The following is a 24,967-nucleotide window of genomic DNA, read 5'->3' on the forward strand; positions in this document are numbered from 1 at the left end:
TTAATCAACTTATCTAGTTCTTAAGGCTACCATTGAATTAAATTACTAGTGCGGACACTGTGGTTGTTTGATGGTTAGGGTTAGTTATACGGCGGATCCGTTAACTAACCAATGTTAAGAAGAGATAAATATTCAGAATATAAATTGATGTTTTGTTTCCATGATCAGTTCTTATTTATGTAGGTGGATGTGTGCTTGCGACCAAGGTTTGTTCTCTTGATAATTTTATGATTTTATTAAATTTGGTTTGATAGTTTTTTGTTTTCTTTTGCTTCAGCTTAGATAACGTCCAAACCCCCTCAAATTGCATATCATCTAGCATAAAAATCTGACTTGAACCTTCCTCGTGGGATCGACCCCTTGCTTGCTCTATAATGTGTGTTGTGTTTGAAGTTAGGGTAATTAATTTGTGCAACCACGATATCACAACAACTACATTCGCTTTTCCTGGATGCTTGGCACTTTTTCGTTGTCATCTCTTTTATATGGCCATCCAGTCTCAGCCACCACAATATCATAATTTTTAGTAGCATTTTTATTGACACAAAATTTTCACACTTGCAATTCGATTTACTCTCACCTGAGCATCGAACATGTTCATGTACTTGATCTTAGTGTTTCCATCCATTCGTCCTGCATTCGGCTGGAAAAGGCAAAAAGCAAGAGTGTCAGGCCTTGTATGGCTTCTTTAGGCAAAGTAAGGGTAGGGATTGATTGCGAAAGGCGAACCATTCGCACTATTAAACTCCAACAAGCCCTTCATCAGATCCCCATAACATGGATCAAAGCTTCCAGAAGAAGGTGGCTCAGACCGCTTAAGCACTCCCATCAGATGAACTGTGGAGACCTTAATTTTACCCCCGAGCGATGCATCATTTAGAGCATTCTGTACATTTTGCATTGCTGGTAAGAGCTTGTTCATGAGATTCTGGTCATTGGAAGTCATGACCTCGTTGCCAACAGTGATGAGGATGATATTGCTAGCTGGATAGAAGGGAAGCGCGTTTGTGTTGATCCAGCTCTTGGAAAAATTGGGATCAGAGGCTAGCCCTGGAATTTCACCATTTGCAGTGCCGATAACAATTCCAATTCCGGTGTTGGCTAAGGCTTTGATTATGGCGGGGTCCGATCCATATAATCGGACCTTTTGGATTGAAGTAGATTGAAGAAGCTTTGCGGTGGATGGTGGTGGTGGAAGGTTGTCCGCAACTTGGCCATGAATGATTGCGAACCTGCATAAAAAGCAGCAAAATTTAAAGCAGATGATCAAACATCTATTTTTAAACGACAAAACAGAACACCAACATTTTTTGTTTTCATAGACTGAAATGAAGACAGCTCAATAAAGGTAAATTCTTATACATTGTTTTAAAAGACTCTGTTTTTACGGTCTGTAAAGAAGGAAAGGAGTAGGAAAGCAACAGTATAAGGAAGCACCGCCAAGGCTTAGGAGGTATCTCAAATATTTTAGCGTTTTAAAATAAATTAATTAAAAATATATCTGGAATATTTTTTATTATATACCGTTCAATTTTTATTTTAATTTCTAATAAAATTGTAGCATTTTTTTATAATATTAGCAAATGCTATTTTGTACAACCTTTTTGTAATGTTTTATTTGTGTTTGTTTTTTTTTTTAAAAATTTTATTATGTTACTTTTATAAGCATCGCTGTTTTTTATTATCAAATAATTAAATAAGTAATAAATTTCACAAAATAAAGTTATTACACCTAATCAAGCTCATGACCAAGGTGATAGGTTTGGTGGTGTTGTTACCCAATTTTGACCCACCTTTTTTATTATATTTTCGGAAAAATCCAAAAATTGCGAAAAAACAAAGAAAATCCAAAAAATATGTTTTTAATATATTTGCATCGTTTTTAGCATTTTCAACATCGTCTAAAAAAAAGAAGAATTTAAATTTTCAAAGGTCTTTCGAACGTGTTCGACTTTTCACGCGTCATTTTTTAAAATCCTTGATTTTCTCATTTTGAGTTGACGTTGATATTGCTTGTTTTAAAAAAAAATACAAAAAATTAGAAAAATCAAAACTAACAAAAAAAAAAGAAAGTTGAGGGACCAATTTTGAGGACCAAGCAACATCTTACTTATAAATATAAGCCAAATTTTATTTTTTATAGGGGGGAGAAAAATTCACAAAGGGGAGGGGGCAGTTTGAAAAAAAAAAGGGAAACCCTAAATCTATCTCTTCTCCAAGCCGTCGCCGCCTCCCCCTTCATCACCATTTTCCCTTCTTCTCGCCAGCCAAGAGCTGAGCTCCCTCATCCCTTCACTATCGCCCCACCCCCCTTCTGACTTTGTTTTCTTCTCCCTCAACCAGCCACACCCGACCTTCATCCCCTCACCAAACTGACCCCAGTCTCCTCCCCTCAACCACCGTGAACAGCCGCCTCCAGCATTTCCTTCCCAAAGCAGCCGACCACTGCATCCGAAGACTAGCCCCTTCCTCTCCTCCCGCTGCTCCTTCTCCCTTAAACCAGCCACCCGAAGATCCCACTCCATCGTCCCTCTCCACCGCTAGAAGTCCTCTGCCTGCCTCACCGCCAGCTGAAGAAGAAAGAAGGGTCGACAATCTACCCGATCTAGCGGGTAACCGACCGCACGAGTCGCCAGTGAGCCACTCAACACTCCACAACAGATCTGCTACCCGAGGAAGAAGGAGAGAGAAGCAGATCTAAACAGATCTAAGAAGAAGAGAATCGATTGTGTTGTTGCATTTTTTTGTTGTTTTACAGGTTATGGGGTCGCCGGCGGTGCAGAAGGGAAGAGGAGAAGAAGCCAATTTCAGCCGGTTGCTTTCGTGTTAGCACGTGAATCCACGCGCCGCTACTAGCGGAGGCGCGTGGAAGGATGTGCAACCACTATTCCAATGGTGCAGGAGGACATCCCTGTAATTTCAGATTGTTTTGGGGCTATTTTTGTAATTTTAAAATTGTTTAATGTATTTTTTTGTTTAAGTTTGGACTTTTTATAATTTGTAATGTTGATGTAGCAAAAAAAGAAAAGAAAAGGAAAAAAAAGAAAGAAAAAAAGAAAGTATAATGAAAGTGAATGTGTGGTTTGTATTTTGTTTATGAATGTTTTTTTTTTTATGATAAAATTGCAAGAATAAAGAAGAATTTAATATTTTGATTTGCTCACGGATAAAGAATTATGAACTTACACCTAAGTCGTATTTCTAATATTCTATGAAAGAACATAATTTTTAAAACTTCTTCAACACATCAAGTCCACGAAGTAGCTTATCTCATGTAGGGTGCGTTAGGGGTGCTAATACCTTCCCTAACGACAACCAGTCTCTTGCCCGTGAATCTTTGACAAGACCAGTACACTCGGGTTTCCTAGTAGCCCTCAATTAAATACTAGGTGGCGACTCCCAATGAACGATTCAAAGCAAACAATGAGGAAAAAAAAATCATTCAACCGATGCCGCACGGATTTGACGTGCGATAGAATAACGACTCCACTGGGGAAGGTATTGTTTTTGACATTATTGGACTAAGCTTTGTGTTTTTGATGTGTTTAAGTTTTTTGCGTTTTGTCTTATTTTATTTTATTTTTTTTATTTATCCATGCATTGTATAGAATTGTCTCATGCATCACATATTGTAATTTTTGTAAGCACACACATGCTTCAGGTTAGGAGGGGGACTATCAGCTTACTTTATAACTTTTAGTCAAGGTTTAAGTTTGTGTAAACCCCAACTCTTCGTTGAGTGCTTAGACTAGTAACAGTTGATACACATGCCATCTCATTGCCTACTGACCCTTATATTGCCTTCAAGAGGGTGATCATTGGGACAACGAGAGACCCTTTTTAGAGACCAAGTAGTAAACCTACCTTTTGTCTCACTTAAAAAGATTAGAACCTGCCTTTAGGATGTATGCTCCGTATACATTGTTTTGCATCCGAGCAAGCCCCTCTTGAAGCATCTTGAACTCAAGACTTGTGGGTGACATAATGACCGTCACTTAGAAAATTTTCATTGTAGAGTTTGTGCAAGAATCAAGATTCTTGTTTCATCATGCAAGAGTTGCGATCATATGTCACCTCTCGAAGGGCAAGTTCATCATATAGATTAAATATTCATACATTTATCATGCATGTATCAGGTTGAAAGGTAGGTTCCCCCACACAAGCTATGCTACACGTGATTGAAAAAAAGATGATGGAAATGAAGAAAGATGTCAAATAGAGGCTCATTATCAAAATAAAGTTGAGAGCATCAACAGTGAAGTAGCTAGACTCAAATCTCCTTGAACAAGAGTTGGGCATCAAATGAAAAGAGAATGTCTGCACAATCTTCTGTGGGAACACTACTAGTCCACGTCCAATTGAAGCTGCACCTCTCCTTTTCAGTCATGAACAATAGCAGCAATGCCTTTAGTCAATAACTAATGACAACCTTTGTTCTTGTTCGGTTGCACTGTTAATTGTTCATCGCCTCCACTTCTTCAAATGGAACCAAATAACTACTAGGCTCCTGTGCATGGTGCATTAGTCTTCTTTGAAGTTACCCTAATTGTGAGCTCAATTCCAGTTCAGCAGCACAAGAGGTTGGTTTACAAAAAAAAAAACAACAACATGATTAGACACTGAACTTCTACGTGGCAGAGCTCTCTCTATAGAGATTTGTTTGTGGATCTACCGGTGGAGGATGCAAAAGGGGATGTAGCAGTTCATAGACTATAAACATTTCTCTCATCAGTTTCAACATTGAAACATTGTAGTAGGCAGAGGAGTCAGACCTGGTCTGAAAACATGAGCAGTCGTCAAACTTTAACGTGGCAAAGCTCTCTATAGAAATTTGTTTATGGATCTGCCAGTGGGGAATGCAAGAGGGGATGTAGTAGTTTCATATGCTTTGAAACTTTCTCCCACCAAGGGCACCAGTAAAACATTGTAGTAGGCAGAAGAGTCAAACCTAGTCTGAAAATATGAGTAATCGTCGAACTTCAATGTGGCAGAGCTCTCTCAACAAAAATCCGTTTATGGCTCTACAAGTTGGGAATGGAAGAGAGGATTTATAAGTTGCATAGGCTACAAATATTTCTCTCATCAGTTTCAGCATGAAGACACTGTAGCAAGTTGAAGAGACAGACTTGGTCTGAAAAACATGAGCAGACATCAAACTTCAATGTAACAGAGCTCTCTCGGCAGGAATCTTTTTGTGGATCTGCAAGTGGGAAATCCAAGAAGGATTTAGTAGTTTCGGATCGTCTAAAATTTTCTCCTACTAGTATCGGCATTAAAACACAAAAGTAGGGAGAAAAGACAAACCTGGACTAAACAATATGAAGAAGACTGAAACTTCAACAGAGCATAACTCCCTCTACAGATGTCTGTTTGTTCCACTGTCTGTAAGGAATCGAAGAGGAGATAGATGAGCTTTAGATTTATCAGGCTCTCTTCTAGTTTTGACAATGTGTGATTCCATATGTTTTTGTTTTTGTGCGCTGCTAGGATTACCTAGCTATTGAGAGGTTTCCAACAATCCTAAAACAACAACAACAACATTGGAAGATTGACATGAAGTTTTATGGATTTCCAAAAAAAATGAACAAGCTATCAAGATGGGAAAGATTGAAGATTCTGCCAAGAATTCCAGAGCAATGATGAGAGATGAATCAAAAGAAGACTTTGACAGTGGGAAACCTTAATTATGTGGTCTAGCCAAGTCTCGTTGTATCAATGACCACTCCAATGTCTTTGTCGAAAAGAGACATTCTTTTTCTATGTAAGTTTATTTACCCGCATCTGCCAGATTCCAGACTTTTGCTTGACTTCGACAAATCCCATGCAACCACCATTTTCTAGGTGGTATAATCCAGAACAGAGATGTGATGTCATGGTAGGGTCCTCAGCCATTTCAATTGAACAGTTGCAAGAATTTCAAGAATCGAGTCTAAAAGTTGGTGAGCAAGAGATGAGTAGGTTCTGTGAAGGAGGGTGTCATTGGCTATATTGTTCCTCGAACATCTTCAGAATGACATGTGATAAAAAATGTTTGGCAAAACACGGATATCGCCAGAAAAGCTGATTCAAGAATGGCGATGAATTGTCAATCATATTGTTATGGAATTTTGCATTTTTTTTTTGGGATCACATCTCATCCTTCAACGAAACATGTCTTGTTTTTGTCTCTTTGCTGTTTTGAAATCAACAGATGTTTAGCCTTTTATTCTGACAAAATATTTTGTTCAAACTCCAACATGCGATAAAGGTTAATCAATCTTGGAGATTAAAAGTGTTTTGATTACAGAAATGACTCGATGATTGTTGAAATGACATAATAAACAACAAGAGGTGACTAAACAAATTTTGAGGTCACACACAAAGTTGAACCACACATCATATAACTAAGTTTTAGCAATATGCATAATTACATGTAGTGGATTCAGTAGTTATGGACTCATGAATCATGATTCTTACAAGTCCAAATCATTACACTGGACGGGGTCAAAATTTATCGATTCTAACCGACCTAGCTTGAAATGAGAAAAGCCCATCTTTGATATTCCTTCACTTTCCAAATATTATATCCCTTGTAGTCCCATTTTGAGCTGGATAGAATATTCTTTTCATAAAAACCCTGACTAGGATCACCCCCCACACTAGGGGCAAATGAGAGATATTTTCAAGACATTGATATAATTAATGGATAAAGGGGAAGGCTTAGAACAAAAGTCCAATGATTGAGAGAGCGCTAGAAGAAAACATATAGACTGGGGGCATATAAGAAAATTTTGAGGAAGGCTATGAGAAAAAAAAGGGGATTGAAAAAAAAAAGAAGTTGAAATTACCTTCACTTAAAGACAAGTCAAAGATAAAGGAAGGAGAACGCCTATCAAGTCTATGAAGAGCAAAAGAAATTTCAATCAAGGAAAGGCAAAACAAAAGTCAATGCTAGAAAAAAGACTAAGCTATAAACGTGACTTTTGGTATCCATTATAAAGCCTATGATGTTATCAGATGATTAAGGTTGGTTATTCATCAAGGAAAGACGTATTTGCATTATGACTTATGTTAAGAGAAGTCTGATCTTTGAAGTTAACAAGGTTATATGTCGTTTCCTCTACAAAGACAACAATAGAAAAGGAGTTGATGAATAGTTGATGTTGATCCTGGGTCTTTAAAACCCTCAAACACCTTTTAAGCCGGTGAAATTCCTTTATTTCATAGCCATGAACCATAGCTTGCGTTACGTGCTTTTAAAAACCCTTTTTAATCAGGTAAGCAATCTGAACCGATAAATGGAGATCTCAAAACTTGAAGAGCTTTCCATAAGAGTTGTGGCTTCATGGATTAAGCTATTTGTTATTATACATGCTGATAAAATTAGTGTTAAGAAAAAGAAAAAAAAATCTTTCTTGATGAATCCTCAAGTTTTGACTAAAGTCTTTTGTTTTCCTTGAAATTCACAGAAGGTCACCTCGTCCCAGACCATCAAATGATACACCCAAGATCAAAGATTAAAATAGACCCAAAGAACCGAAAAAAAGAAGTTAATTTAATCTCACAACGAGTCAATTTCTATTTTCAAAATACAAGACAATCAAAGGACTACATTGAACGGCATGTTGGGACTTTGATCAAAGAGGTTTGATTTTAAAAATCTTTTCCAAAACCAATATCTCTGATTTCATTTCAACAACTAGACTTTGAATAGACATGATCTTCAAAATATGAGATTTGATTCCAGAACAAGAAATATTGCCAAACAAGAAGAATATCGATCAAATTGGCAAAATCCTTGAAAAAAAGACAACATTTCTCGACACTCCTTGAAAAGTTGACCACTTGGGGGCAATATAGTGGACCCTAAAAAGGAAAAACAAGCAGTATTCTGATAAGCTATGAGGCAATGAAAGATGATTAAATGATGAATAAGTGAACTGAAGACAATGATGTTCAAAGAAAGATAATCAATGAACGAGCACATTCAGATCATACTGGGGTAATGTCGTTCCAAAATAGTCCATGCTCTAGTGAACCCTGTCAGCAATGGAGAAACAAGGATGTACCTAAAGGACACTTTCATATCATCATCTTTTGAAACATGGTTAGCGATCGATGAGGATACACGAATGAATGTAATTGAATGGTGAAAAGATGCATACCACCAAGACTGACTATGGAACAATTCTGCACTTGAAGGACAATCTCACATTATCATTCATTGAAACATGGTTATCAACGGATGTTATCACACAACTGCATTGAATGAATGTTGTAAAGGCACCCACCCTGAAGACTGACTGTGGGGGCAATTTTTTTTTAAGCCAAAGGCGCACTTCACCGTATGAGTATGGGTGATAAAAGCAACATCACTGATGAGGCCGAGACATTTATTTTCACAATCTGATTAGAAGAGCGGAGAGGAATCTATTGAGAAGAACATTGAGCATACAACCATGAGCCTTTGTACTGTAAGCTATGAGATGCATGTCTGGATGATTGGATAGTTTCCAAGAAGACTGATGATAATATATACTTGAAGAGTATTGTTTCAACTTGGGGCAAGTCCATGACTAATTGGAAATCTAAAATGAGGTTAAACACTAGAAAACCTCTTGACGGGTGGTGGCAAAACACGCATAACCAATTAAAGGACAATTCTTGAGAGAATCTAGGAGATGAATGATTTGTTCCACTCCTTCAGGATGAATCGAGCAACACCACACTTGGAAGCATGGCTAAGCTTGAGAACAACCGAGAGCAGTAATCGTTGTGGACAACCCAAGATGGGCACTGCACTTACATCTGAGTGGAAGGCTAGCACACGAACAAGTTAGTACATTGAAAGAATAAAGAAAGCTTTGAATAACAAACAAAGGCACCCTGTGATGATGGAACATCGAAGAGGGGGGACCTATATTTCAAATCAGGTAAGGATGCATGCATGCCATCTAACATCAAAACATTGCATATATTTTTTATTTGTTGCAGGAAAAATCCTCAATGTAATCCAACAAGATTGGGGACCAAAAAAAAAAGAACCATTGAGTTGATGAACAACAAAGAATCATGGTTTTGACCCTGGAATGAGAGGAAGATGAGATAAACCTTAACATTAGGGAAATCTCAAAGAAATAAGAAGATCAACGAAGAAGATTCTTCAATTTGAACCCTATCATCTTGAAGAAAGAACATATTTTTTTGGTTAAATGAGATTGCCTGAAGGAATCTCAGGTTAACCACAACATGAAGATTTTAGCTTTGGTTGAAAGGAGTCGCCAGATAAGATTCCAGGTTGACCTAACCACACAGATTATGGTTCTAGTTAAAGGGGATTGGCGAAAGGAATCTTAGTTTATCCTAACCACACAGGATTATGGTTATGGTTAAAGGGGATCGACAAAGGAATCTCAGTTTATCCTAACCACACAGGATTTTGGTTATGGTTAAAGGGGATCGGCGAAGGGATCTCAGTTTTTCCTAACCACACAAGATTTTGGTTCTGGTTAAAGGGGATTGGTGAAGGGATCTCACTTTATCCTAACCACACAGGATTTTGGTTCTGGTTAAAGGGGGTCGGCGAAGGGATCTCAGTTTATCCTAACCACAAAGACTTTGGTTCTGGTTAAAAGGGATCGGCGAAGGGATCTCAGTTTAGCCTAACTACAAAGGATTAAGGTTCTGGTTAAAGGGGATCGGCGAAGGGATCTTAGTTTATCCTAACCACACACAGAGCTTTGGGTTCTGGTTAAAGGGGATTGGCGAAGGGATTTCAGTTTAGCCTAACTACAAAGGATTTTGGTTCTGGCTAAAGGGGATCGGTGAAGGGATCTCAGTTTAGCCCAACCACACAGATTTTGGTTCTGGTTCAAGTGGATCGGCGAAGGATCTCAGTTTAGCCTAACCACGTAGAATTTAGCTTCGATTAAAGGGAATCGCTAGATGGGATTTTAGGTTGACCGGGCTACACACTGATTTTTGTTCTTGTTAGATCGCCAGATGGGATCTCAGGTAAACCCAATCAAAGGGGCAGGTCGCCCTTGAAAATAAACCATTTTGAGTATGTGTGGGCTGGTCACCCTTGAAAATAGGCCATTTTGAGTATGTGTGGGCCGGTCACCCTTGAAAATAGACCGTTTTGAGTATGTGTGGGCAGGTCGCCCGTGAAAATAGAACAGTGTGAGTGTGTGGGCTGGTCGCCCCTGAAAATAGACCACTTTGAGTATGTGTGGGAAGGTCGCCCGTGAAAATAGAACAGTGTGAGTGTGTGGGCTGGTCGCTGATTAGTACTTAAAAGTGCATGTTTATCAAGGTTTTATATCATCATTTTGCACTTGAAGTATCAATAACTCCTTAACTAAAGCATGTTTTATAATAACAACTTTGATATTATAAGATACCTTAATTTATGGTAAATGCTCATCTTAAATGCAGGCCGATCACATAAATAAAAGGATTGATTGATGAGTTTAAGTATTGAAAGTTAAAGGACAAAGAGATGGCCAAACTTAGAAAAGAGATGTCGGTGCAGTCCAAACCGGAACATTGCTCGGTAATTGGATCATATCTGGAGCTCTAGATCTCGGATTTAGGTCCATTTTATATGGATGGAAAGGTAAGACAAAGGCCTACAACTTTCATGGGAGCCCAAGATCTAAGAAGGCCGTTTTGAAGTCCAAATTGAAGGAACAACGAAGAAGTCCAAAGCTGTCCTGCAGCCCAGACACTATTTAGTGTTCAGCCCATATCTTGAGTTCTAGAAGTCCAAATGACCTCATCTTTTTTTTGTTGGAAAGCTGAGACAATTTCCTAGAACATTCCTGAGGATTCTGGGAAAATTATGATGTTATCAATGATGTTTTGTTCAGACAAGAAGATAAGGATTGTCACCAAAGTCAAGATGTGGCCACCCACTCATCAATTAGTCAACAAATTAATAGTTCCAAATTTTGGCCTATAAAAGGAGGCATTACCATGTATTAAGGCATCTTGGTTTCCAGATCAAGATCATGCTCTTGCTTTCTCTCTTTGTATTGCTTATGTTTTGCTTTCATTAATATCAAGTTTATGCACTTAATTTCCTTTCCTTTACTTAGTTAACTTCTTTCTCATTTATGTTCTTACCTTGTTCATTTATGTTTCTTTCTTTCATTATGTTTAGCTAAGTTAATTATGTCAAGGTGAAAAGGGTACACTAATGGTGTAAGAATAAGTATAATATAAACTTAACATGGACCTTAACGTTGGATACTAACATGTTTTATATTTGTTATCTTGTTCACTTTTAATACTTTGCTTGTTAAATGGTTAATCTAGATTTATGTTGTATAACACTTGGTACAACAAATACTTGGTACTTTCATAGCCCATACTGTATGGTATAACCGACACCTGAGCTATGAAAGGGACTTGATTTGTTGTTAACATAAGTTATAATCATGAATGCCTGCCAACATTTACAAGTATTAGCTTTATTCGAATAAGATAACTAATGTAATCATGTTAACAATTTATAATCTGATGGGAACCTCCTTTATGTGTGATTTCCAATTGAGTAATAAGAGTTTATATTATACTTGTTTGAAGTACCGTTAGTGGATCCTCTAACCTTGACATTCGTTTTTATCATTGGTTAATCCTTACATTAATCTTCCAACTCAAAGTTCTCATTAATTTCTTCATCTTCTTCTATTACTACTACTACTACTATTGTTATTATTATTATTGTTATTGTTGTTATTTATATTCTGTAATATATCCCTTTGATCTTTTCATAAACTCAGTATATAGGCTGGAAACCTGTGACCCGGTCTTTTGGATCATTCTCAGGTGTAACAACGCCACGTACTGAGTATTGTAATTATTATTGTTATTATTATTGTTGTTGTTGTTGTTTTGTTATTTATAATTTATACAATTAACCTCTCTGTGGTTCGACCCCGGTCTTGCCGGGTTATTTATTACTTCGACACTCCTGCACTTGGGAAAAGACATCAAGCTTTTGATCGTGTCAAGTTTTTGGCGCCGTTGCCGGGGAGGTAAATTCTTGTATAAATTATAATATTTATTTCATTTTCTCTTTTCACTTTTCATTTTATTTAACTTTTGTTTCTTTTGTTTTCTTTTGTTTCTTTTTCTTCTCTTCTCCTTTCTTCCTTTTATTCTCTTCTTACACGTGCATGAGAGTTTGGTCACGTACATTAAGTGGTCGACTTTGTAGGGTATCTTCATCATTTTCAGAAAATATGGCCGAAGAAGATAATCAATCGCTTCATAATGAGAATAATGAGAATAACCGTATGAGAACACTTAGAGACCACATGAATCCCACAAGAACAAGTGCACCCTCATGCATAGTTTTCCCTCCTGATGCATCTCATTTTAATTTTAAGTCAGGCATTATTCAACTTTTACCATCTTTTCATGGCTTAGACTTAGAAAATCCATACTTGCATTTAAGGGAATTTGAGGAGGTCTGTAATACCTATAATGACTCAAATTGTAGCATGAACACCATTCGATTAAAGCTTTTTCCTTTTTCATTAAAAGATAAAGCTAAAACATGGCTACAAAATTTGAGACCAGGATCCATTCGTGCTTGGGATGATATGCAACAATAATTTTTAAAGAAGTTTTTTCCATCTCACAGAACAAACTCTTTCAAAAGACAAATCATCACTTTCACTCAAAAACCAGGAGAAACATTTTACCAATGTTGGGATAGGTATCGAGATTTGCTTAATACTTGCCCACATCATGGTTTTGAAACATGGAGATTGGTTTCACATTTTTATGAAGGTTTAACACCTAGAGATAGGCAAATGGTTGAATTGATGTGCAATGGAACTTTCGAAGATAAAGACCCTAATGAAGCAATGGAGTACCTAGACTTGCTAGCCGAAAATGCTCAAAATTGGGACACCACAGGTACTTATGAGGCACCAAGTAAAACTCAACCTCATACATCTAGTGGAGGTATGCACAACCTTAGGGAAGATCATGACCTCCAAGCCAAGTTTGCATCTTTAGCTAGAAAAGTCGAAGCACTTGAATTGAAAAAAAGTGGTCAATTAAAATCTGTTCAAGATATTGTGTGTCAAATCTGTGAAACCAATGAACATTCAACAAATGATTGTCCAACTTTGCCTTCTTTTAAGGAATGCCTCCATGAACAAGCCCATGCTTTAAACAGTTTCCAAAGACCCAACCATAACCCATACTCCCAAACGTACAACCCTGGTTGGAGAAATCACCCAAATTTCAGTTGGAAGAGTGATAGAAACAATGCACAAACTTCACAGCCACCGTTTCAAGCACCTCATAATTTTCAAAATTCTCATGGATATGCACCTCCTTATGCTCCACCTCCTAGAAAAAATTTTGAGGAAACATTGCATGCATTTATTGAAAAGCAGGAGACAATCAACACTCAACTTGCTCAAAGCATGACAGATTTTAAAGATGCTCTTGCAAAATTAACATCTGCTCTCAGTTTCCAAGAGAAAGGTAAGTTTCCATCCCAACCACAACAAAATCCAAAAGGGCAATACAATGCAAATGCTAGTAGTTCTGGAAGCCAACACATGGATCAAGTCAAATCAGTCATCACTCTTCGTAGTGGTAAGGTTATTGAAAAACCCATTCTTGAACCTTGTGAGAAAGATGATGAGTCTATCTCTGAGGATAAGGAAGGGGTTGAACCTGAACATTGCAAAGAGAAGGCTGATTCCTCGCCAGCACTTCCATTTCCTCATGCCATGACCAAACAAAGGAAAGTCAATCACAACTCTGAAATCTTTGAAATTTTCAAACAGGTAAGGATCAATATACCTTTGTTGGATGCTATTAAACAGGTACCTTCCTATGCTAAATTTTTGAAAGATCTGTGCACTGTGAAGAGAAAACTGAATGTGAAAAAGAAAGCCTTTTTAGCTGAACAAGTAAGTGCCATTCTTCAAAACAATAATGCTTTGAAATATAAAGACCCTGGTTGTCCTACAATTTCTTGCTTTATTGGAGAACATAAAATTGAAAGAGCCTTACTTGATCTTGGAGCTAGTGTGAATTTACTTCCATATTCAGTCTTTCAAAGTCTCAATCTAGGTGAGTTAAAACCAACCTCTATAACTCTTTTACTTGCTGATAGATCTGTAAAAGTGCCTAGAGGAATAGTTGAAGATGTGTTAGTACAAGTCGATAAATTCATTTACCCTGTAGATTTTGTTGTCTTGGATACACAACCTGTTGAAGCATGTAATTCAATTCCTGTCATTTTAGGACGTCCATTTCTTGCCACTTCTAATGCATTGATTAATTGTAGGAATGGACTAATGAAGCTATCATTTGGAAACATGACATTGGAGATGAATATTTTCAACATTTACAAGCAACCTGAAGATGATAATGATTTACAGGAAGTGGACTTTATTGAAAAATTAGTTCATGATCAATTTCAAACCACTTCCAGTGAAACTGAGATTGATGAATCTGATGATTTGCAAATGGTCTACTTTCAGGAATCAAAGGCATGCAATTGGAAACCACAAATTGAAGAATTGCCACCACGATCAATTGAGCCCATACCTTCAAGTGTTCAACCACCAAAACCTGAATTGAAGCCGTTACCATTTAATCTCAAATACTCATTTTTGGGAGAAAATGAAACTTTTCCGGTAATAATCTCTTCCAAACTTAATGCACATCAAGAAGGTAAGTTATTACAGATTTTGAAAATGCACAAAAATGCATTAGGATGGACCATAGCTGACATAAAAGGAATTAGCCCTTTGATTTGCACACACAGGATTTATTTGGAGGAAAATGCTAAACCTTCTAGAGAAATGCAACGAAGGCTTAATCCTAATATGAAAGAAGTAGTGAAAAATGAAGTCATTAAGCTTCTAGATAATGGAATCATTTATCCTATTTCTGACAGCAAATGGGTAAGTCCTACCCAAGTTGTACCCAAAAAGTCTGGAGTCACTGTGATAACGAATGAGAAAAATGAGTTAATTCCAACTAGGACTGTTACTGGTTGGCGCATGTGCATTGACTATAGGAAACTTAATTCTATGACTAGAAAAGATCATTTCCCTTTACCTTTCATGGATCAAATCCTAGAAAGAGTTGCAGGTCATGAATTTTATTGTTTCCTAGATGGCTATTCAGGTTACAATCAAATTGAAATTGCATTGGAAGATCAAGAGAAGACTACTTTCACATGTCCATTTGGTACTTTTGCATATCGAAGGATGCCTTTTGGACTATGTAATGCACCAACCACGTTTCAAAGATGCATGCTTAGCATATTCAGTGATATGGTTGAACGTTTTCTTGAAATTTTTATGGATGATTTTTCTGTTTTTGGTGATTCATTTGATGATTGTTTGACTAACTTAGAAAAGGTTTTGAGCAGGTGTGAAGAGAAGAATCTTGTATTGAATTGGGAAAAATGTCACTTTATGGTAACAAACGGCATTGTACTTGGTCACATTGTTTCATCGAAAGGAATTGAGGTTGACAAATCTAAAATCGAGTTAATTGCCAACTTACCAACACCAAAATCTGTTAAAGATGTTAGATCATTTTTAGGACATGCTGGTTTTTACAGAAGGTTCATCAAAGATTTTAGTGTAATATCTAAGCCCTTGAGTAACCTTCTAACAAAGGATAATATTTTTGAATGGACTGAACATTGTGAAGAAGCCTTTGTTAAACTTAAAAACTTGCTTACTTCTGCTCCTGTCATTCAACCTCCTGATTGGTCATTACCTTTTGAAATAATGTGTGACGCTAGTGATTATGCCGTGGGTGCTGTCTTGGGACAAAGAAAAGATAAGAAACCTTATGTGATTTACTATGCAAGTAAAACTTTAAATAGTGCTCAAATGAATTACACCACCACTGAAAAAGAATTACTTGCAGTAGTATTTGCTTGTGATAAATTCAGATCTTATCTTGTTGGTCACCTGTTGTTGTTTTTAGTGATCATGCATCATTGAAATATCTTCTTTCTAAGAAAGATTCTAAGGCTAGATTGGTGCGGTGGATTTTGTTACTTCAAGAATTTGATATCACAATCAAAGACAAGAAAGGCACCGAAAATGTTGTTGCAGATCATTTGTCAAGATTGACAACAGATTCTAAATCTGACATCACACCAATCGATGACTACTTTCCCGATGAATCTTTATTTTCCGTTTCTACGATGCCTTGGTTTGCTAATATTGTTAATTTTCTTGTTTCAGGACAATTGCCAGCTCATTGGAGTACCCAAGACAAAAGAAAGTTCTTGAACGAAGTGAAGAACTTTTATTGGGATGACCCTTATTTATTCAAATATTGTCCTGATCAAATATTTCGAAGATGCATTCCTGACAATGAGGTAAGTAGTGTCATTAAATTTTGTCATTCTGAGGCATGTGGGGGTCATTTCTCATCAAGAAAGACAACTGCAAAAATCTTACAAAGTGGATTTTATTGGCCCACCATGTTCAAAGACTCACATGCATTCTGCAAGACTTGTGAAAATTGTCAAAAGTTGGGATCTATTTCAAAACGTCACATGATGCCTTTAAATCCTATTCTTGTCATTGAGATCTTTGACTGTTGGGGTATAGATTTCATGGGTCCATTTCCTCCATCATTTGGTTTCGTGTACATATTAGTCGCAGTAGATTATGTTTCAAAATGGATAGAGGCAATTCCAAGTCGAAACAATGATCACAAAACAGTGATAAAGTTTTTGAAAGACAATATTTTGAGTCGATTTGGAATTCCTCGAGCCATAATAAGTGATGGTGGAACACATTTCTGCAACAAGCCATTTGCTTCTTTAATGAAGAAATATGGAATCACACACAAAGTTGCCACCCCTTATCACCCTCAGACAAGTGGACAAGTAGAGCTTGCTAATAGGGAGATCAAACTGATCTTGGAGAAAACGGTGAACCCTAATCGGAAAGACTGGTCTTTAAGACTTAATGATGCACTTTGGGCTTATCGAACTACATATAAAACATCATTAGGTATGTCACCTTATAGACTAGTCTATGGAAAACCTTGTCACTTGCCTGTGGAAATTGAACATAAAGCTTATTGGGCTATTAAAGCTTTCAATTCAAACATTGATGATGCTAGTCAACTGTGAAAATTGCAAATAAATGAGCTTGAGGAAATTAGAAATGATGCATATGACAATTCAAGAATTCATAAAGCAAGACTCAAAGAGTTTCATGACAAGAAAATACTGAGAAAAACATTCAGTGTTGGTCAAAAAGTCTTGCTTTATAATTCTCGACTCCATTTATTTCCTGGAAAACTAAGATCAAGATGGAGCGGTCCTTTTATTGTGAAACATGTGTATCCATATGGGGCCTGTGATATCGAGAATCCAAAGAATGGCAATGTTTTCAAGGTAAATGGGCATCGGTTGAAAGTTTATTTTGATAATTTTTCAGTTGAAAATGACTCTACTGAATTGAGTGATCCTGTATATAAAGATTGATTCTTTTTTCTCACATTGTTTTGTGTTTGTTTTGGTGTATCTTTTGTTTTGCTAGTTTCTCTCACCCCGGTCAAATGGCGGATAACGGTACTCCGTGACTCTTAAGTCGGTTCTTTCAGTTTCCCATGATAACTGATATTTGTGTATATAATTGTGCAATTCTCTGCTCTTTCTTCTTTCTTTGAATCTCCCATCCAATTCTCATTTGAAAATGGACACCACTCTTGAAAAATTGAAAAAGTATTTTCCCGCTCTGCCTCAGAATGCGATTACAAAAATTTACCGTGCTAGGTGTGAAAGATTGAGGTTGTTAATGAACCATGGAATTCCTGAAGATATTCGTTGGCTGATTGAAGCAAAGGTCCGATTATCAGGTGAGTCCTCCAATTCTTTCATTTCACACATGCCTGGAACAGGTAAAAGCACTTTTGCAAAGAAACGTCGTGCAAAACGACTGAAAGTCTGTCACAGATGTGCCAGATGGACTTGTAATGCGACATGTCGTTCTTTAGGAATGGTATCTGTAAACCGTGAAGATAAAATACAATTCATTAAGGATGGCCTGAGTAAGGGGTCTTTAGATAATCTTTTAGTGACCCTTGAGACGCATCCTAGTGGAGATGTGCATCGTGTAATTCATGATTTATGGCCACAATTCCATAAAGAACATGATCGACTTAGTCTTGGGAATCTGACTAAAAAAGACCCTGTTTGGACGTAAAACCAAGGGAAGATGTGAGCCACAATCACAACTACCTGTACATGTAGGTGGTATGATTGCATTTTCACTTTTTCATCTATAAATTCTTCTCTTCCTTCCCTTCATTTCTACTCATCCCATACATTCATAGAAGTGTGTAGAAATGGCAGGCTCCTCAAGTCATCACATAAAAAATATTTGTGTTTTCGGTGGATCCAGTCCTGGGAAAGAAAAAGAGTTTTTAGAATCAGCAAATCATCTTGGTCAAGTACTAGCTGAGAGAAAGATTCATTTAGTGTATGGGGGAGGCAGCCTTGCGTTAATGGGAGGTGTTTCAATGGCTGCATTTTTAGGAGGCAGTCAAGTTTTGGGGGTTGTCCCCAAAGCTTTAGCAAATGGGGACATCATTGGAAAAACAATTGGAGAGGAACTACAGGTCCCAACAATGTCTGACCGACTGAATACCATGTTTAACCATGCTGATGCCTTCATTGCCTTACCAGGTGGTCTGGGCACATTGGAAGAGATCTTTCATATTTCATCTTGGGCCCAACTGCACATTCACCATAAACCTATAGGTTTGTTAAATGTTAATGGTTTTTATGATAAGTTGCTATCTTTCCTTGATCAAGCTGTGGAACAGGAATTTATAACATCTTCGGCACGACAAATCATAATCTTTGCTGCTACTGCTGAACAATTGATTGACCAACTAAAATCTTTCATCCCTGTCATTGATCCTTGCATGAGTCGCCTAGATTGGTCAGCTAAGGAAAGCCGTAAAAAGCTTAGATTAGATTTGAGCCTTCATCTGTGAAACCTTGTGTCTTTTGTGTTATTAATAGCATATTATTTTGTTTTGTTACTTCTTATATTTGTTTAAGTGTGTTTCAGGTTTGTCATTGTTTGCTGTTTCAGGTGATGTCTTCTATACTCTATCTTTCTACCTTAGGACATTGAGGACAATGTCTCGTTTTGGTTGGGGGAGAGGGTAGTAGTTTAAAAAAAAAAAAAAAAAAAAAAAAACTAACCAACTAACTGTTGTTGTTTTTAAAAACCATTTGGCAAAACTGTTATTACTAGGATGGCAGAGTAAAGAGGAATTATTCTTGAGACGCATCGTAGTAAAAAAAAATTTTTTTTTTTAATGGTTATTTGCAATATTCATAACAAGGCCTATTAGAATACTTCTTGAAATATTCAGGTTTACAAACTCTCGCATTGTTATCACTTGATTCTGCTCATATACTCATTTAACAAGTATTATTAAACCTTCATTTTCACACACACACTTTAACATATGATTGTGGGTTGCACATTGGATTATTACATTATTTATGTTCTTTTGTTAAAGGTAACAACTAAGGGAAAGGGATAGTATATAATTTGCAAAAAAAAAAAAAAATGATAATATTGATGATAATAAAAACGTAGATAAGTTTGGTTTCGTAGCCTCCTTAACCTAAGCAATTAAGCCCGAAGGGGTGTTTTAACACCTAATACCCTAAAGTCAACTGACTTGGGAGTTATTGGCCCCAAGCTTGTTACATGGGTTAAGGAGAAAAGCTTAAGGGAATCAAACATTGCACTATCTACGTATCAGTATCTGCAACCCGAGTTGTTAAGCTCGTAGGGGTGTCTCAACACCTAATGCCCTAAAACCAACTGGTCTGGGAGTCATTAGCCTAAAACTCGTTACATGGGTTAAAGATACATTATGTTTTAAGTTGTATGTGTATATAAATAAAATTAAAAAAAAAAACAAAAAAAGAGAAAAAAAAAAGAAAAAAAAAAAGAAAAAAAAAGAAGAAGAGTAATAATAATAATAATCCCAACCCAAGGAAGTTCACCTTAAACATTTGAACATAATATTGTTTTCTTCCAACAAAAGCCCCATCATCTATGTTTTCATATATTGAGCACGTAAAAAGAAGGTTTATTAATATCTTGTTTAAGAAGTATGAAGCAGTAATATAAATTTAGTGAGAGTTTGTTTATCTGGATAGATTAATAGAAGTTGAATGATGAATGCCTTGCTTTGTGATACTTGCAAATTGTTTCTCTATTTTAACGCTTTAGATTACTAGGGACTAGTAATAAGCTGGTTGGGGGGTGTGATTAGTACTTAAAAGTGCATGTTTATCAAGGTTTTATATCATCATTTTGCACTTGAAGTATCAATAACTCCTTAACTAAAGCATGTTTTATAATAACAACTTTGATATTATAAGATACCTTAATTTATGGTAAATGCTCATCTTAAATGCAGGCCGATCACATAAATAAAAGGATTGATTGATGAGTTTAAGTATTGAAAGTTAAAGGACAAAGAGATGGCCAAACTTAGAAAAGAGATGTCGGTGCAGTCCAAACCGGAACATTGCTCGGTAATTGGATCATATCTGGAGCTCTAGATCTCGGATTTAGGTCCATTTTATATGGATGGAAAGGTAAGACAAAGGCCTACAACTTTCATGAGGAGCCCAAGATCTAAGAAGGCCGTTTTGAAGTCCAAATTGAAGGAACAACGAAGAAGTCCGAAGCTGTCCTGCAGCCCAGACACTATTTAGTGTTCAGCCCATATCTTGAGTTCTAGAAGTCCAAATGACCTCATCTTTTTTTTGTTGGAAAGCTGAGACAATTTCCTAGAACATTCCTGAGGATTCTGGGAAAATTATGATGTTATCAATGATGTTTTGTTCAGACAAGAAGATAAGGATTGTCACCAAAGTCAAGATGTGGCCACCCACTCATCAATTAGTCAACAAATTAATAGTTCCAAATTTTGGCCTATAAAAGGAGGCACTTACCATGTATTAAGGCATCTTGGTTTCCAGATCAAGATCATGCTCTTGCTTTCTCTCTTTGTATTGCTTATGTTTTGCTTTCATTAATATCAAGTTTATGCACTTAATTTCCTTTCCTTTACTTAGTTAACTTCTTTCTCATTTATGTTCTTACCTTGTTCATTTATGTTTCTTTCTTTCATTATGTTTAGCTAAGTTAATTATGTCAAGGTGAAAAGGGTACACTAATGGTGTAAGAATAAGTATAATATAAACTTAACATGGACCTTAACGTTGGATACTAACATGTTTTATATTTGTTATCTTGTTCACTTTTAATACTTTGCTTGTTAAATGGTTAATCTAGATTTATGTTGTATAACACTTGGTACAACAAATACTTGGTACTTTCATAGCCCATACTGTATGGTATAACCGACACCTGAGCTATGAAAGGGACTTGATTTGTTGTTAACATAAGTTATAATCATGAATGCCTGCCAACATTTACAAGTATTAGCTTTATTCGAATAAGATAACTAATGTAATCATGTTAACAATTTATAATCTGATGGGAACCTCCTTTATGTGTGATTTCCAATTGAGTAATAAGAGTTTATATTATACTTGTTTGAAGTACCGTTAGTGGATCCTCTAACCTTGACATTCGTTTTTATCATTGGTTAATCCTTACATTAATCTTCCAACTCAAAGTTCTCATTAATTTCTTCATCTTCTTCTATTACTACTACTACTACTATTGTTATTATTATTATTGTTATTGTTGTTATTTATATTCTGTAATATATCCCTTTGATCTTTTCATAAACTCAGTATATAGGCTGGAAACCTGTGACCCGGTCTTTTGGATCATTCTCAGGTGTAACAACGCCACGTACTGAGTATTGTAATTATTATTGTTATTATTATTGTTGTTGTTGTTGTTTTGTTATTTATAATTTATACAATTAACCTCTCTATGGTTCGACCCCGGTCTTGCCGGGTTATTTATTACTTCGACACTCCTGCACTTGGGAAAAGACATCAAGCTTTTGATCGTGTCAGTCGCCCCTAAAAATAGACCACTTTGGGTATGTGTGGGAAGGTCGCCCGTGAAAATAGAACAGTGTGAGTGTGTGGGCTGGTCACCCCTAAAAATAGATCACTGTGAGTGTGTGGGTAGGTCGCCTTTGAAAATAGACCAGTATGAGTGTGTGTGTAGGTTGCCCAAGATAATGAAATCATTTTCCTTTTGTTTTCTTTACAAAGCTTACTATGCAAAACATTGAGGAGTTTTGCTTCGTAAGCATTGTAAAGAGGGGGCATCTGTTGTTACCCAATTTTTGACCCACCTTTTTGATAAAATTTTTGGAAAAATCCAAAAATAGCGAAAAAACAATGAAAATCCAAAAAATATATTTTGAATATATTTGCATCATTTTTAGCATTTTCAACGTCGTCTAAAAAAAAGAATTTAAATTTTCAAAGGTCTTTCGAACGCGTTCGACTTTTCACGTGTTATTTTTTAAAATCCTTGATTTAATCATTTTAAAATCCTTGATCTAAACAGATCTAAGAAGAAGAGAATCGATTGTGTTGTTGCGGTTTTTTTGTTCTTTTGCAGGTAACGGCATCGCCGGCGGTGCAAAAGGGAAGGGAGAAGAAGCCAATTTCGACCGATTGCTTTCGCGGCGGGGCTTGAATCCATGCACCGCCAGTAGCAGAGGTGAGTGGAAGGACGCACCGCCACTGTTCCGGTGGTGCAGGAGGACATCCTTGTAATTTCAGATTGATTTGGGGCTATTTTTGTAATTTTAAAATTGTTTAATGTATTTTTTTTGTTTAAATTTTGACTTTTTATAATTTGTAGTGTTGATGTAACAAAAAAAGAAAAGGAAAGGAAAAAAAAGAAAGTATAATGAAAGTGAATGTGTGGTTTGAATTTTATTTATGAATGTTTTTTTTTATGATAAAATTGCAAGAATAAAGAAGAATTTAATATTTTGATTTGCTCACAGATAAAGAATTATGAACTTACACGTAAGTTGTATTTCTAACATTCGATGAAAGAACATAATTTTTAAAACTTCTTTAACACATCAAGTCCATGAAGCAGCTTACCTCAGGTAAGGTACGTTAGGGGTGCTAATACCTTCCCTAACCATAACCAGTCCTTACTTGTGAATCTTTGACAAGACCATTACACTCAGGTTTCCTAATAGCCCTTAATTAAATACTAGGTGGCGACTCCCAACGAACGATTCAAAGCAAACAACGAGAAACAAAAAATCATTTAGCCGATGCCGCACGGATTTGACGTGCGACAGGTGGGTTGACCCGGGTCAATTCAAAATATTAGTCTCTATATTTAAGAAAAAAGTTAAAGCGACATTCTCTTTATTTGTTTTAAGTCAATCTGAGTTGACCAAATCAAACGGGTCACATCAAATCAACTTCAACCCATTTTAATTTGAAACTCGATCGGGTAATGGGTCTGCATAATGAGTCTTCGATGTCAATTAAAATGCCATTAAATTATTTGTTTGTTTTTGAATGATATTATAACATTTGTTTTATAATATAGAAAGCACTCTTTTTGTACAACCCTTCATGAATTGTATTTCTTTTTTTGCTTCAATTTTATTCAGTTGTTTTCATGTGCATCTTTATTTTTATTATTTTATAATTAAATAAAAAATAGATTAAATTTTTTTTATTAAACCTAATTCGATCTATGACCTGGATCGTGAGTTTGACGAGTTAACTTAGGTTAACGCAGGTTGATTCAAAACATCTCCTAAATGTTTTTTTCAAAAAATTAAACAAAGTCATCTTGAATTTTTTTAAGTCAAATCGTGTTTTGACCGGGTTGTGTTTGGACCTACATGTCAAACGAGTCATATCATGTCAACTTCAACCTGATTTAATTTGAAACACGGGTCAAGCAAGGAACCAAGTATAAGGGTCTCTAGATTGCCCTGTTGAGCTAGACTGGATTTGATAAATTAGCCAAAATGTTCCCTGAATCAACACACAGTTATGTTATTAAACTTTATAAAATACATGGACTTATTTATAGGGTTGGCTGGTTGACTTGGTTTGTGGGTCTAGCAAGTTTAACCTTTTTAAATTATTTATTTTCATCCTTAGATACTGGGTTAATTGAGAATTCAGTTTGATAATTGATTTTGTTTTGTCTTTTATAAGGTTATTGCGATCTAAAAAAAACATCTCAGAATTGGGTTGGTGTTTGATTTCACATTCATCTATTTTTTTTATCATATAGTCAAATAAATTATAGTTTTTTTAGAAAAAACAAATTATAATCTCAGTGGAGTCTATAACCTAGTTTACAGGTTTGGCGTACTAGCTCGGCTTACCCAATTCATAGGTTTAACGAGTTTACCCACCGATAGGATATGATTTTTTTGTTTTTGGTCTTTTAATTGTTTTTTTTTTTTTTTTTCAATTTCGTCATTTAATATTAAATTGGTTGAGAAATGATTTGCATTATTGATTTTTGTTTGCTTTCTAGGGATATATAATTGTCTCTAATAAGTGTCTATTTTTAGGTTAGTGCTCAATTTTGTGAGCATATGTTTTTATCATATAATTAAATAAAAAAATTATTAAACCCAATAGAGTCCATGACCTAGGTCATGAGGGAGCCAAGGTCAATCCAATTTATCAATGTCTCAATATTTTTTAAAAATTATCATCTTGAAATTCCTTAAAAAACTAAATCATGTTTTTATTGATTGTCAAGGTTGTATTTGAACCTATGAAATTGATCGATTTAAGATGAGTTAACTCTCACATAGTGTAACTAAAAACTTGAGTTAGGCAAAGAGTTGAGTCAGGAGGTTTCAAAATTACTCACTTTATTAGGTTGAATCATACTATTAAAAAAATTCTTCATGCTTTTTTTAAAAATTAATATTTTACAAAAATGATCAAACCCACCGCAAAGCATGGGGAATATTCTAGTAAACT

At 36.0% G+C, this 24,967-nt stretch overlaps 1 pseudogene; it reads right to left on the reverse strand.

Moving 5' to 3' along the window:
- The window catches only part of LOC118050911 (glucan endo-1,3-beta-glucosidase 7-like), a 62,840-nt pseudogene extending 60,315 nt beyond the window's left edge, over nt 1-2,525 (reverse strand).
- Between the last annotated feature and the right edge of the window lie 22,442 nt (nt 2,526-24,967).

The sequence above is a fragment of the Populus alba genome, chromosome 14 (assembly GCF_005239225.2).
Source record: "Populus alba chromosome 14, ASM523922v2, whole genome shotgun sequence".
Taxonomy (NCBI): domain Eukaryota; kingdom Viridiplantae; phylum Streptophyta; class Magnoliopsida; order Malpighiales; family Salicaceae; genus Populus; species Populus alba.